This window comes from Cicer arietinum, chromosome 7, assembly GCF_000331145.2.
Source record: "Cicer arietinum cultivar CDC Frontier isolate Library 1 chromosome 7, Cicar.CDCFrontier_v2.0, whole genome shotgun sequence".
NCBI classification, from domain to species: Eukaryota; Viridiplantae; Streptophyta; class Magnoliopsida; order Fabales; family Fabaceae; genus Cicer; species Cicer arietinum.
The window spans coordinates 45,554,964-45,568,038 of record NC_021166.2 but is presented as its reverse complement, the minus strand read 5'-3'; positions in this window follow the sequence as shown (position 1 = coordinate 45,568,038).

Genomic DNA, 13,075 nt, shown 5'->3' with positions numbered 1-13,075 from the left:
ATGCAGAGTAGTTTGCACAATCCACTTGTTGCGATGTATCCATAAAATCTTAACATTTCATGACAATAATTAGAGAATTTTTTTGCTAGTTGCTGATGTGGCTTCACATTCAGTTTTGATTTTTTGTTATTTCATTCACCTATATAATGGTGGTGATGTATAGCCTCAACTAGATGAATAATATCAGTTTTTCCTCTCTGAGTTTTCTCTCAATCTCTGTTCCTTGAAAAATAAATTAACAATCAAAGTACAATGGGTCAAACAATTATCCTATATAAAAAGTTATCATACGAATTTTACAAAATATTTTAAAAATTAAATTAGATGATTGTGATAAACATGATTTTCCCTCATTTTAATTTTCCTAATCATATTCAATTATTACAAATCAATAAAGTAATATTATAAGTTAACTATATTTATAATACATAAAATGTTACTTATAAAACTTATAAAATTATTTTACAATTATTTATAATAAATTTATAATTTATATTATTAACAAATTATTTTATATGTTATTTTATAATAAATTTATAAACTATTTTATAATATTATCAGTCATTTAACAATGGTAATAATTTAAATTATTAGTCATTAAATTCAATAAATAAAAACCACCTAATGACTCATAAATATCGACATAAATGTTTTTTATTTAATCTTCCTTTTATGAACAATTATATTATTCCCTATGGTGAGTAATGATTTTATATGTTAAAAATTAAATTACTCATTAATTTCAATCCATTTTTTTAGTAACATTTTATAAAATAAGAATATATATTCTATTTGACAGAAAATACATAAATTTATTAAAAATAATCATAAAATACGAATATGTGAAAAATTATTAAAAAAATTACTTCCAATTATTAAAATATATTATCTATTATATATATTTAAAATACACTCTGATGCCACACCAACTTATTTTTTTTTACAAACTTTTGATGAAATATTTTCAATAATTTTTTTTTACAACAACTTTTCATACTCGCAATTAAAATATCATAATAATAAAACAAATAAATTTAGAGTACACTACAATATAATTCAACATTAACATTTAAAAAAAAAAATATTAAATAGTAAATCATATTTATAAATTTTTACATCTTATTTTTGGGTTTGTGTTTTACATTTCATTTCGTCAAATAAATACAAATACCATTATATGTTGAAAAATAAATTAACAATTAAAGTGCAATGAGTCAAACAATTATCCTATATAATAAGTTATCATACGAATTTTACAAAATATTTTAAAAATTAAATTAGATGATTGTGATAAACATGATTTTTCCTTATTTTTATTTTTCTAATCATATTCAATTAGTACAAATCAATAAAGTAATATTATAAGATAACTATATTTATAATACATAAAATATTACTTATAACATTCATAAAATTAATTAATTAATATCCGCGCAGCGCGTGGGCCATAATCTAGTTATTATAATAATTAAAACAGAACCCTCCAAAGTTCTTCCTCTATACCACATCCTCCAATATTTGCCAACTCACCAAAATTCTGATGTGGCACATTCCAAATTCATCTTCTATTCTATTATGTTTTGTTTCTTGAATATATAATACAAACCTTTTCATTTGTTATTTCATACATTATATAATTTCAGTTTTAATTTATCACTAATGACACATCAATACATTTAAAAAGCTATAATTACTCATCAAAACTTTCATTTCAATAACCCATAAAAAAAATACAAATTATCCAATATCTTCAAATCATGACAATGCAAGTTCGACTACATACACCCATTCTATTTTTCAACCACTCTCGTAAATTCTAAGTTCAAACAATGATAACGACATTATGAAATGCAACCAATGTACAACTATTTGTGTGACTCACTATTAATTCATGGATACTTCAATAATATTGTTTTTATATTGTTAATTATTGTTCAAGATCATATATCAATATTAATTGCATATGAAATGAGTTTTTTTTTTCCAAGTTGAATTTGTATCCCATAATATTTTTTCTTTTTATAATTAAAAATACACAAATCATAATTGAAACAAAAAAAAAGAATAATATTAAATATTTGAAAATAAAGTACTTCTAACTATTTCATTATTCACTCGAAACTTTCTATGTCTTAAATATTCATAGACTTTTATTGCCTATAATTTTTTTCAACCACTCTTGAAGTTTCTTGACTGTATCAAATTATTATTTTAAAATTTCAAAGCAGACACAAATGAATTTTTTCAATATTTTAGATTGAACAAACTATCACCCACGAATGAATGTTATAATATATCACAAAGCACACAATATTATTAGAAGAACCACTTCAATGAAATAAAAAAAGTTTGAATAAACCAATTCCACATTTAAATATATTTTGCAAGAATTGTATTAGTCAACAATGTTTTACTTTTTCTTTTGTACTAAAGCAAATCTAGCTTATATATAATTATTCAAAAATATATTTACCTTTAAGTACATAAATACATCAAGATGTATCTTCAAAAGAATATAAACTATCCAATATCTTCAAATCACGGCAATGCAAGTTTGACTACATACACACATAAAGATCTATCTTCTATTTTTCAACCACTCTCTTGTAAATTCTAAGTTCAAACAATGATAACGACATTATAAAATGCAACCAATGTACAACTATTAATTCACAAATACTTCAATAATATTGTTTTTATATTGTCAATTATTGTTCAAGATCATATATCAATATTATTGCATATAAAATGAGTTTTTTTTCTAGGTTGAATGTGTCTTCCATAACATTTTTTCTTTTTGTAATTAAAAAAACACAAATTATAATTGAAACAAAAAAAAAAAGAATAATATTAAATACTTGAAAATGAAGTACTTCTAACTATTTCATTATTCACTCGAAACTTTTTATGTCTTAAACATTCACAAACTTTTCTTGCCTATAATTTTTTTCAACTACTCTTGAAGTTTATTGACTGTGTCAAATAATTATTTTAAAATTCCAAAGCACACATGAATGAATTGTTTTATTATTTTGGATTTAACAAACTATCACTCACGAATGAATATTATAGTATATCACAAAGCACACAATATTATTAGAAGAACCACTTCAATGAAATAAAAAAAGTTTGAATAAACCAATTCCACATTTAAATATATTTTGCAAGAATTGTTTTAGTCAACAATGTTTTACTTCTTTTTTATACAAAAATTCAAAAATTGCAAAATATAATCCTAACTAAAATTCAAAAAAATTACAAACATTTAAATGTGGAATATCAAATATAATCCTAACTAACAATCAAGGATTATATTTTGTAATTCAAAAATTGCAAAAATTACAAAAATTCAAAAATTTCAACAATGTTATCCTTTTTTATACAAAAATTCAAAAAAAAATTTAAGCAAACCTAGCTTATATATAATTATTTAAAAATATATTTATCTTTAAGTACATAAACACTTGAGTATATTCTACTATAAAATAAAATTAACATTACTTTTAAATTACATATTATTGTTATTTTATACTTAGTAATATATTAAAGGCTAAATTACATATGTGGTCCCTTAACTTAATTTCAGGTAACGTTTTAGTCCTTTATCATTTTTTTTCCCGATTTAGTCCTTTATTCCTAACAATATCAAATAAAGTATGAAAATATGAGTTTATTTGAAGATTTGCGTTACGAATTTGATGAAATTTGTATTATATTAAAAAATATAATTAATTTTATGAGTTTTGATTAAATTTTTTTTTGAATTTTTGCATAAAAAAGGATAACATTGTTGAAATTTTAAAACATAAAATATCAAATTGTCACTTAAAATTAAAATAAAGGACCAAGTCGGGAAAAAAAAAAAAAAGATAAAGGACTAGAACGTTACTTGAAATTAAGTTAAGGGATCACAGATGTAATTTAGCCTATATTAAATTTTACCGCGCAATCGCAACGTGCGGGTTATTCTCTAGTTAACTTTAAAAGCAATTTTACAAAGTTATCTTTCACATATTAAACATCTTTAATCTATGCAAAATTATTTCAACTAATGATACATGTACCTTTGATTTGTTAATGTTTCCAAAGGTTATAGACACTCTAAATTTTTGTAATGAGAGGAGGCACCATACTTTTCCAATCATGTGTATTGAACATGCCTTGTTCATGTATCAATGTTAATTCTTGATTGTTGAATGATGTTCATGCATCACAAGTTAGTAACGATTTTGGTACCCTTATTTGTTTGGATCCTTGATGGTTAGCGTATCTTCTTACGATAACAGTTTGATTCAGTATGACCAATATTTGAACAGTAAGAACATTTCTTTTTTATCTTGGAGAAAGTTCTGATATGAGACCATAACGTTCTTCATTTTTTGGAAATTGTTTTCTTTGATTTTTTTATCACTTTTTTTTGTAAAAATATATGGAATCAAGATGTCCAATTATGTTACAGTAAGAGCATCTTTTATCACCTTTTTCATTCTTCTTTTTTCACACAAAAGTTTTCATAAAACTTTCCTTTTTGCGAAATTTTGAAACGTAAATCATTTTTGTCAAATATCCCTTCTTCAGATATCATGTTCTTTTGAAAAGTTTCAGTGGTATTTACCAAGTTGGGTAAGTCATTTTTCAAATCATGATCTTATATTTTTAAAGAGGTATTTTCTTCCTTAGATTCATAACATTCTGGAAGATGATTTTTTAAGGGTATCTCATTGTGAATCTTTGTTGCTAGAATATTTTTAAATGAGATTGTTGCAGGCTTTGAATGACCTTTCTGAGGAGCTAGAGTCTTTTTTTGAATGAAGAGCTTATATTTCTCAAGAATTAATTTTTAAGTGAATGATTGTTTACATTTTTAACTCTTTTTGTTTCCCTTGCCTTGAGGTTCTTTTATAAGCTTGATGAAGGTTTATGACAACTCATATAGCCATTGGAAGACATGTTATTCAGTCTATAGTTTAATAGACATGTGTTGTAATAAAGCAAAAATGTTTCGGCTTAACCTTTAGAACGTTCTTCGTTTCTGTTTTTGGTAACAACTGAACTTTAAAACTTTTGACAGTTGTTTGTATGTCATGCTTCTCTGTACTTGCATCAGGGATGCAATACTTTATTTGTTCAAGTTGTACTTGCCTATCTTAGCCATCAATTTTGGAGATTAGTTTTGCTTTTTATTCTTGATGCATTGCTTTGCTTTTGTTGCTTCTCTTTAAAAGGATTTGTCCAAAACGATCTTGTATATATAATTATATTGCTTTCATAATGAAGGTTGGTAATTTCTGATGAAGATTTGATAGCCTAAAATGATCTTGATTTAAGGATAACATTGTTCTTTTGCAGACCAAAATGTTATTGAATTTGTGTTGTATGGAAAACGTGGATAAGTGAGTGAATGGACTGTGAAAAGGTAGTTAGTTCAGTTTTATGCATAACTTTCTGCATAATATTGTAAGTACAATGTACTTATGTCCTTGCTCAGAACTCATCAATTTGGAGATCAATCTTGAGGTTGGTTTCCTCATTTAGGCCTTCAGCTCGAGTTCTGGGTTTCACCATTGTTTTGAGCAGTCTTGATACTCTTTAAATTGTGGTTTGGAATGTGGAAAATTATATGTTTTAATTTTTTCATTAAAAGAGAATAATTAGAATGTTCTTTTGTAAAACTAGAATATTTTTCGTTTCTATTTTGTATGAGCGAGTGTTGGACTTAGAGCTTTGACAACTATTATATGTCATGCTTTTCTATCATGGTTGTACTTGTTGATTTATCAATCTGGAGATTGATCTTGCTTGTTAGTTCTTGATGCTTAGCTTTTGTTTTTGTTAATCTTTTGGAGTAGCTCTTTCTGGTACATTCATAATAAGGACTAGTTTATCAGCAAACCCGAAATGTTCTTGTCTATGGCAAGTCTGAATGTTCTTGGTTTGGTAAAATCAGAACAATCTTCATTTTTCCATACTTTTACTTTTAATAAACCAGAATGATCTTCATTTTTCCATAATGATCTTATCATCAATTTTCAATTTAGTCAACACATTATTTGTTTTGATTTATGTCATGATATGATAGTTGATTGTTGCATGAGTGTATTTGATCACCTTCTTCATAATTATGTTATCTTGAAGATGTAATAATCATTATATTGAATGATTGATATATGATATATTCTTTTAGAGATTCTTCCATTATTGAGTAGATAATTATGTACTTTGATGAAGCGAATGGTTTCTTGTTTGTTCACTTATGCAATTCATGTTCCTTAAATAAAACTCAAGTGCAATCATAAGTAGATCACCATTGATAAAACTTAATCATTTATTTCATAAGATTTGTTGTCATTAGAACATACATAAAAAAAGGTTTTTACCTCAACACAAATAGTTGTACCGATTTATTTGTTTTTAGAGTTATGCTTTTGTTTTTAAAATAAATAAACAATGTTGCTAACTTGCTACCTACCCCCCTGGTATTTTTAACCACATCCCTCATATTAATCATTTTCTCTCACACTCCTTTATCCTTCTTCCTCTATTTTCAACATCTTCAATCATCTTCATTGACTCTCATTTACATTAGATTTGCATCATCATCGTCGCAAACTGAGTCTACCAAGAAACATACTAGAACTGAGTTGGGGTATTGTTGACACCTAATTTTGTCCGCTACTTTCAGATTTTTATAAAAAATAATAAATATATAAAAAATTAAATAAAAAAATAATAATGATAAAAATTATAATAAAAATAAATAGTCGGACCTTTAAATTTTAGAAAACCATGGATGATTTTGGTTTCTATTTGCCTCTGATTCATTTTCAGAAATTTTTACTCTTTTCTAAAACAAAAAAAAAATTGAATGAAAAGAAATGGATTGATGGTAATAAAAATCATTATACTGGTCATCATTTGAATGAAAAGAAACCGAAAACAAATGAATCAATGGTAATAAAAATTTGTATAATGACAATCAATTAAATGAAAAAAAAACGAAAAGCAATGAATCAATGGTAATAAGAATGAGTATAATGGTGATCAATTGAATAAAAAAAACCGAAAAGAAACAGATTAATGGTAATAAAAATGGTGATCAATTGACAATTATTCCCTTGTCTTTTGTAACCTACACCCAAAAAGTATAAATAATCGATAACAAGAGTAGAAACGGGGGAGGAGGAAGATTGGAAAAAATCGACAGCAACACAATTCACATGTATTTCAATCACATAATCCTAACTAAATATTGTAATAAAACAAGAATGAAGTTTAAGAATTCACTAGTGGTTCGTGAACTAAGTTTAGGAATGTCGTCGTGAACTCAATTCATGGACATTTACGTGAACTCATTTCAAGTAAATGTATGTGAATTCACTACCCGTAGAAGTCATCTTAGTGAAGTACGCGAGACTTATGTGAACTGAGTTCACATACGTTTACTTGAACTGTGTTCAGGTACGTTTAATTGAACTGAGTTCATGTAATGTAAGCACACGTGAACTGAGTTCACGTACATTTACTTGAACGCAGTTCACGTAAACAATCATGATCTCAGACCAGTTTGAATATTTCTGAATTTTTTATGTTATTTTTTAATGCAGATTAATGGACCAATGGGGAGACAACAATTATGAAATGTATGAAGGTTTGGATCTTGATTTTGAGAAAATGTATAATGGTTTAGAACTTGAATATGTGATGGTTTGGAACATGATTTTGATGCAATAAATGATGGTGTAGAATCCGAATTTGAAGACACTAAGAATGACGACGTTGAACCTACTATGGTTGATTTGACTAATGTGTTTACCATCGACATGATGTTTGATACGCGAGATGATTTATTGAGATTGACTGGAAATAATAGAAGGAAAAATGGAATTGTTGTTGTCATTTTTAGATCTGAAACTGCGACAACACGACCTAGAATAAAGACAAAATTAATTATTGGTTGTGAAACAAGCGATAAATATAGACCTTCGAAGAATCCTAAACCTATGAGGAGTACTTGGACTAGAGAATATGAATGTCCATTTAGATTGAGAAGAATATTGTCAAGTGTTGGTGGGGCATGGTATATGCTTGTAATATGTGGTCTCCATAACCATGAATTGGCCAAAAAAAACTAACCGGTTATTCTTTCTTAGGTAGGTTGTCTCAGGAAGAGAAAGTTTCACTTGATGAAATGATGAAGAACATGATCAAACTAAGAAATATATTGATGACACTAAAGGATCATAATGTTGAAAGTTTGACGAAAATAAAATAAGTTTACAATTAACGTCAAACATATCATTCATCACTTAGAGGTAATAGAACAAAAGTGCAACATCTTTTGACATTGATGGAACATGAAAAATATGTCTATCAATTTAGGAAGGTAGAGGATTTAGATGAGTAGAGGGACATATTTTGGGCCCATCCAGATGTTATCACTCTTGTAAATAATTTTCACATAGTATTGATTATGAATAACACATACAAGACCTGTAGGTATACAATGTCATTACTTGAGATTATTGGTTTTACTTCTATTGAAACGATATTTTGCGTGAAATTTGCATATCTATAGTCTGAGTGTGCTGATAATTTTGTGTGGACACTGCAAATGTTGAAAGGACATATTAAAAGTGTTGAAGTTCAAGTCATCGTTACCGATAGAGACCTTGCTTTGATGAACACAATTCAATATGTTTTTCTAAAAGTAGTCAATTTATTATGCTTGTTTGATGTATGAAAAAATGTCAAAGCCAAGTACAAGATGATCGTGTTTCCAAAAATGAAGTAGGTGCAAGTAATGGAGGCATGAGATGCTCTTGTTTACAGTTATGATGAGACTCAATACTACATGAAGTTGGCTATCTTTGAAGGAATTTGTAGTAGCTATTTTATTTTTTATGATTATGTACATGAGTAGTGGTTAATTCCTCACAAGGAAAGATTTGTTGAGGCGTGAACAAGTAGAGTTATGCACTTTGGAAACACCACAATACAAAGGGTTGAGGCGGCGCATTGAAGTTTGAAAATGATATTACAAGAAAATATTGGTTATATATGCAGTTTTTGGGAAAACATCAATAACATGATTGTCTTACAACACAGTGAGATAATAACATCATTTGAAAAGTGCATCATTCAAAAGGCACATCGACATAGTAACAGATTGTATACCAATATGCGTAGTGTTGCGCCCAAAAATGCAATAGATCACATTGTGATAGAGTATGATCGCGTGAAGTATGTAAGTATTAATAAGTCTGAGGGCCGTTGCACGATTAGGACAACACATGGTCTACCTTGTGCATGTGAAATATCCAGGTATAGTATGATCACACGTTCCATTCTGTTAGACATTATTCATATTTAGTGGAATAAATTAACTATTCATGATGATGGATCGGATAAACTTTTAGAGTTATCTGTGAAACATGAAATAGACGTGATAGTGAAAAAACTTGATGAACTTGATGTAATTGGCAAACTTGCACTTAAAGGTAAATTACGAGAGATCGTGTATCATTCCACTACATTGATGTGTTCACTTGTTGGCAAGGATAAAACAAAGAGTGCACAAAAAAAAAGGCAAAAGTAAGGTATCACAAAGAGATAAATCAACCAAGCGTGATTCATCTTGGTGGGAGTATATGGATGCAAATGTTTGATGCAGTGGCACAAATGCATGTAGCACTGTAACATTTAATAAATTACAACAACCTCGATCATCAGTCAAAAAGAATACACCTCGACCATCAGTCAACAAGGTTCAACAACCAAGAGTTTTTATCTTCAACGGTTGGTTGCGATTGAAATTCATAAATTCATAGATGACTTATTGACGTCAACAAAGATGGTGATTGTGGATATCGTGCAATTGTAGGTCTACTTGAAATGGGTGAGAACTCTTGGACATTCATTCATCAAGAGTGTGTGGTAGAGTTTCAAGAGTTCATGTTTCATTACGAGAGAATATATGATTGAGAAAATTTTGTTAAAAGACTTATACATAGTGTATATGTTGATCAAATTACAGTTATAGATAATTGGATAACAATTCCAAAAATAGGATATGTGATTTCTTCGAAATTTAACTTGGTTGTTATGGCATTATCACTTAATCAATCACAAATATTTTTTCAACTTAGAAGTTCACCACCAACAGCTACGTCAGAATATCATATAATAGTTATTGCATTTGTTAAGAATTGTCATTTTGTGCAGGTATTAATTGTGATATTTAATTTACGTTTATCAATTTTTTATATAGTTTAATAAATTATTGATTTTAACAGGTTTACTTCAAGCCAAATTCTCCTATAACACCAACAAGTAATTTGTGGAAAAAAATATTGCATTGAAAAAACACGACAATGGGAGTTTATCTACAATGGTCTCATGCGAAATTGGTTGCAGGTATTTCCACGCACTATAAATGAACATATTGTAAATTGAATAGTTGATATTTAATATTGTATCAACTCAAATATAACGGTTGTTATAAACTGTCAAAATCTGTATTACACAAATCCTAAATATTTTAAATAACTAAAATATTTCAAACATAATACATATCCAAATTATTCGCTAAATAATGTATAAGTCCCTCTATGTCTCATACGATTGGTACTATGTTTGTCCAATCTCTACCACCACCCCTTTGAATTCGCAACATCAAAATTAACTCATTGATGAGTGCGATGCCATCAGATACTATCATTTGCAGACCAATAAGCTCATATGCAATTTGTATTTCTCGACGCTACCTTAAATAATTTAATTAAAACAATAGATGACTAATTAATTTAGTTATGTAATAATTTTTAATTAGTATACCTTTATGTCAACTTATTCACCAGCGACAAATTCTGCAACCGAAAGATCCATGAACTGGCTCTCTACGAATGTTGTATGGATGAGAAATTCTGCAAAACCACTTCATGTAATCGTTCGAGCAGTCTCCAGGTCCCTGTACAATTGCGCCAACATCCACTACATGCACAACGTATTGCGTAAACATTATGTCCATCTCATCTGGTGTGGACGTCTAAACTACTATCTTTAACGGTGAGCCAAGAATGGTTTGGACATGACCATATTAACGCAATACCATGTCTAGAAGATGAACATACATCTTCGGACCCCAAGGTATTCACCCTTTAAATAAAGAAACCTCTTCAAACTGTCGCTTCACTCCATGCTCTTCATATGGTGTCCAACATACTTGATCAACATCAATCTCTTCAAGCGTTTTCCTAAATGGAAGAACCAAACTCTTATCCCTTTTTGGCTTCAATCTAAGTGCTCTAGGGTAGTCCTCAACATAACTAGGAGAGAGTCTACATCAATATACACATAATATTGTGAAATACTCATAGACCCACTCATGCACATATATAATAGCATATTATTAGTTTATAATTAATAATACAAATTATTAACACAATAAACTACCATAGAATTTACCTGTAATAGTGTCAGATACCCAAAAATTGTTCTAGTCTGATGCACACTTGCTTAGCGGAGATTACCATAAAGGTAAGCAAGAGCATCAACACTCCATGCATATCCCTCACATGAATTGAGGTCTCAGAAGCAATTTAGATAAGCAACGCTAACTACGAAGATACTCTTGTTGTTAAAAATGGTGCAACCGACCAAAAATAAAAGAAATTCCCTCATAGCCACCTGCCAATGTTAGTCACGACAACGCTGATGGTATACTTCAAGTAGCCAACTAAATGAATTGTGGTTGTCCGCATGATGTTAAACTCAACATAGGCAGCAGCCTCAATAACTTTGAAAAGTTCAGCCAATATATATGGAAGTTATTGGTGTCACGATGCCACCTCTCTACGAAGGCATAAATGATTCATTCGTCTATCATTTCGTAACTGCATTTTAGCAACGAATATAATCCATAACTCTAACCAATTGTTCAACCTCTTAGTGTTCAATCACAACTTCTTTTAATTTTTTTTTTTCTGTTGCTAAATACTCTTAATTCCCCACGATCTTGAAATAAAATAAGCGAAAAATATAAGTTAAAATACATTATGACAATAATTATTAAAAATTTAATATGATTGAGAAAATTACCACGTCATCCCAAAGTCAAGTGGCCACATGATTACCAAATATCTTAAGGACAAACTTGTCAACCAGACCACCAGGATATCCATAATCCTGTTGAGGTTCATCTATGTCCTCTGGTTGGGCTATGTCCTCTAGATGGGCTTCATATTGTGCCTATTCTTATTGGGCCTCTTGTGCTTCCTACTACTGTAATCGTCGTTGTTCCCGTCTAGACCTGTCAACATGTTGAGCACCCTGAGATTGTACAGAAGTGGTTGGTTTAACACTACAACCACCACCATTAGAAGTACCCTCATTAATTATAATTCAACCCGCTTTAGCAGTAAACATAGTGCGCACCATTTATGCATAATCAAATCATAATCTAAATCAAAACAATAAAACCTATGTGAACTGGTTTTACGCAAGCTCTACGTTAACAGAGTTCACGTAGCAAGTCCATAAACGTACGTGAACTCAATGTCAACAAACCTAGAAACGTACATGAACTGAATTGATGTACGTGAACTCAATTTCCGTACGTGAACTCAGTTCACGTAAGGTATACATGAACTGAACTCATGTACATTTATGGGTTTTATGATATAGAGTTTACGTGTGTGACGTTTCTGGGTTTGCAAGAACAACAACAACACGTATGTAATTTTCTGGGCTTGCTTGCATAAAACATTGATAAATAGAAACAACAACAACAATATTGTAAAAGAAACAAGAACAACGTTGATGCTTACTTGATGAAGATGATGAAGATGTTGAAGATTATAAAGATGATTAAAGATAATTGATGATGATTGAAGATGATGAAGATAGAACGAATGAGGTTAGGTTAATGAAAATGAATATTGAAATAGAGAGGGAAGGACGTTTAAAGTATATTGTTTTAAAGAAGAAAAAAATTGAGGGGTGTAAGTAGTAAAATGAGAAGTGTGGATAACAAACTTGTTCCAAATATAATGTGAAAGAAACATCTATATAATTATCC